At 43.1% G+C, this 4,164-nt stretch overlaps 1 pseudogene; it reads left to right on the top strand.

Annotated features, from left to right (window-relative positions):
* Positions 1–3,250: 3,250 nt before the first annotated feature.
* LOC129685304 (non-histone chromosomal protein HMG-17-like) overlaps positions 3,251–4,164 on the top strand; it is a 2,210-nt pseudogene continuing 1,296 nt past the window's right edge.

Here is a 4,164-nt window from a genome sequence, read left to right as displayed (position 1 = left end):
GAGAGAGAGAGAGAGAGAGAGAGAGAGAGGTGAAAAAGGGAGGTAGATATCTTCAAATTTGTTTCCATAATGTATGTTGGATTGCTTATTGATAAAGAGGCAGTAGGGCATAGAGACCGTGCAGTGGGTGGTTCTAGGCCTAAAGGGTGGACGTGTGGAGGGTGGGCGAGCATAAGGCTCTGCCAAGTGCTTGCTCTTCTTCTGTCCACTTGCAAAACCCTGATAAAACTACACCTTCTTCCTTTAGATCTCTCAAAGCCACGATCCAGTCCCCTTGAGGGGTTTCCTTGTGAGATTTCCATTCACCCTGTACGTTATCATCACTGGAGGATGTTATTTCTTCATGCACCAGCTGCTCAGTGATGTGTGAGGTGCTCCGAGCAGAGGAGTGAGCAGGTGAATTTATTTGTCTATGTCTTCAGGGGGCTCCCACACTCGATCCAGGCAGGTCTGTAGATACAGAGCAAACAAAGTAAGGTGTGGTGAATACAGTGACCCAGGGGAAGTGGCTTAAATAAACTGCTGGAGAAAGTGCGTGGATATCCAGAGACGGTGTTAGAGAAGGCTCTGATTCTGTGTTCTTGCTACCAGGCAACCTTGGTGTTTAGGTACCGCCGTCATGCCAGGTTTTCACATTTATTTGTGAGTTACATTGTGTGTTTGTTTTGAGACAGGGTTCCACCTGGGGATCCTGGCTGGTTTATAACTCACAGCTCAGGTTTGCCTCCATGCTGCATTGATCCTCCTGCCTCTCCTTCCAAAGCGTTGGATTCGAGGAAGGTCTCACCTGCCCTCAAGCTGTATTATTGAGATCTCTTGGTCAATACTTTTTATGTTGCCATAATAAAATGCCTGGCTAAGGTGGTTTTAAGAAGAAGATGTTCATTTTGGGTCATGGTTTTGTGGGGTGCACTCTATCATGGCAGGGAAAGCATTGTGGAAGGTGCCTTCTCTGCAATTCCCTGGTGTTCTTACAGCATTAATGCTATAAGTTCAGTGGAGCAGGAAACAGAACAAGGACCAGAAACAAGGTGGGCAGGCTCTAAAACAGCCCTTTTTACAGGATGCACTTCCCCTAGTTAGACCATGCTGCCCCAAGGCTTCATAACCGCGAAACAATGCTACCAGATGGATATCAAGTCTTCAAACACAGGAACCTGGCTTCTGGCACCCTGAGGTCAGCTAAAGAATTGTTTAATGTCCAGTCAGACCTGCTTCATGTTTTTTTTTTTTTTTTTTTTTTTTTTTTTTTTTTTTTTTTTTTTTTTTGATGGAAATGAAGCAATTCAGAACTCACTCAGATTTTATTTTACCTTTAGGGCTTTGGCCAAAAATTCTCTGACAATCTCTTTTTGAGTCTCTCTCTTATTTTTTTTTTTGTTTTATCTTTTTTTTTTTTTCTTGTTTTTGTTTTATTAACAAAGATATAGTTGCAAGCACTAGTAACACACAACACTGGGGTTATCTCAGTTCCTAGTAGTTTATTCGTGAGAACAAGCAAAATTTATTGTGGAATCTCAGAGACAGAGCTATTATTTGTAAATGAGGAGATGACCACAGCAACTGCAAAAAGGAGAATGACTCTGACTCTGTGGACCCAGCTGCTTCTGCTTCTGAGATAGTCGCCTTTTCTTTTTAGTCTTCCTACTGACTTCCTTCTCACTCCTACCCCCGGCTTCTCTCTCTCCACTGTTCCTTCCTGTTGCATTTTCTTTGTTCCTTTGTTCTTCTGTACTATGCTGTTAGCTGCATTTGCTGGTATTAAAAGCACAGAAGCTGAAATCTCAGGGTTGTTTTGATTTGCATTTCCCTGATGACTAAGGAAGTTGAGCATTTCTTTAAGTGTTTCTCTGCCATTCGATATTCCTCTATTGAGAATTCTCTGTTTAGCTCTGTACCCCATTTTTTAATTGGATTACTTGATTTGTTACTGTTTAACTTGAGTTCTTTATATATTCTGGATATTAGCCCTCTGTCAGATATAGGGTTGGTGAAGATCCTTTCCCAATCTGTAGGCAGTCGTTTTGTTTTGACAACAGTGTCTTTTGCTTTACAGAAGCTTTTCAGTTTCATGAGGTCTCATTTATTGATTGTTGCTCTTAGAGCCTGCGCTCTTGGTGTTCTGTTCAGGAAGTTGTTCACCTTACACACATCAGAATGGCTAAGATCAAAAACTCAAGTGACAACACATGCTGGAGAGGATATGGAGAAAGGTGAACCCTCCTCCACTGCTGGTGGGAATGTAAACTTGTACAACCACTTTGGAAATCAATCTGGTGCCTTCTCAGACAATTAGGAATAGCACTTCCTCAAGATCCAGCTATACCACTCCTAGGCATATATCCAAAAGATGCTCAAGTATACAACAAGGACATTTGCTCAACCATGTTTGTAGCAACTTTATTTGTAATAGCCAGAAGCTGGAAATAGCCCAGATGCCCCTCAGTTGAGGAATGGATACAGAAATTGTGGTACATCTACACAATGAAATATTATTCAGCAATCAAAAACAAGGAAATCATGAAATTTACAGGCAAATGGTGGGAAATGGAAAAGATCATCTTGAGTGAGGTATCCCAGAAGTAGAAAGACACACAGGGTATATACTCACTCATAAGTGGAAATTAGACATATAATATAGGATAAACATACTAAAATCTGTACACCTAAAGAAACTAATCAAGAAGGAGGACTCTGGCTAAGATGCTCAATCCCTATTCAGAAAGGCAAAGAGGATGGACATGGGAGAGGGAGAAAACAGGGAACAGGACAGGAGCCTACCACAGAGGGCCTCTGAAAAGCTTTACCCTGCAGGGTATTGAGGCAGATGCTGGAACTCATAGCCAAACTTTGGGCGGAGTGCAGGGAATCTTATGAAAGAAGGGGGAGATAGTAAGACCTAGAGAGGACAGGAACTCCACAAGGAGAGCAACAGATCCAAAAAGTCTGGGCACAAGGGTCTTTTCTGAGACATACTCCAGCCAAGGACCACTCATGGAAATGGCCTAGAACCCCTGCACAGAGGTAGCCCATGGCAGTTCAGTGTCCAAGTGGGTTCCATAGTAATGGGGACAGGGACTGTCTCTGACAGGAACTGATTGGGTTCCTCTTTGATCACCTCCCCCTGAGGGGGAGTAGCCTTACCAGGCCACAGAGGAAGACAATGCAGCCACTCCTGATGAGACCTGATAGACTAGGATCAGAGGGAAGGGGAGGAGGACCACTCCAATCAGTGGACTGGGGGAGGGGCATGGGAAGAGGTAAGGGAGTGTGAGTGGGATTGGGAGGGGTGGAGGGAGGGAGCTACAGGGGGGATACAAAGTGAATAAACTGTAATTAATAAAAATAAAAATAATTTTTAAAAAAGCACAGAAGCTTTGATTGAGTCAGCCACCTCTTCTCAGAATCTTGCACCTGCACAGCCCTAGCTATTTAGATTAGACACTGTCCCTAATCTTATCAGTTACAGACAAGACTGTGACATCATGTTAAAACAAGCATAGTCCCCAAATGCCTCAGGAACTCTCACAGAAGAGGTGTCAATGTGCAGACTCTGAAACCCACCGAAAGTGTCTAACTCGGCAACTAGCTCCTTGTTTATACTGGGCACTAATTTCCTGAACTATCTGTATTATGTTTCCTGGGCTTCATCCACTTATGTCTCCATCTTGGACTTGGCATCTTACCTTTCACTTTCTGTGGGTGGTTGTAGCAAGAATCACAGTCCCTGAGATTTGTCACTTGATCCAGTGGGGATTTATTACCTTTAATCTAATTGGTGCATGTTCTAACAGGAATGCCTGGTGTGTCAACAAAGACACTCTACAAACCTGTCATGGAATTGGCAGTCATTCACTTGCCTGCCATGTATCCTCTCTTGTCTCTAAATCTTTTCTTTGATGGCAACCAAGAAGGGATACTCAGAGGGGGGTTCTCTGAAAGGCTGAAGGCATATGCATCCATGATACCTCTGGTTAGACGTGCAGACTGGTACTGGCTTTTATATTGTCAGTTTATCTAGAGTCATTGAAAAATGCCTTGAGATCAGGAGGGCAGGTGGGGATCTCTAAGTATGACATTAAAACACAGTATTAACCTTTATCCCCAGTGGATGCCTGTTCCAAGATTCCCAGTGGATGCCTGCATATATATATATATATATAT

Source organism: Psammomys obesus, unplaced genomic scaffold (genome assembly GCF_907164565.1).
Source record: "Psammomys obesus unplaced genomic scaffold, mPsaObe1.curated_primary_1811, whole genome shotgun sequence".
NCBI lineage: Eukaryota > Metazoa > Chordata > Mammalia > Rodentia > Muridae > Psammomys > Psammomys obesus.
This window is presented reverse-complemented; position numbering and strand designations above follow the sequence as displayed.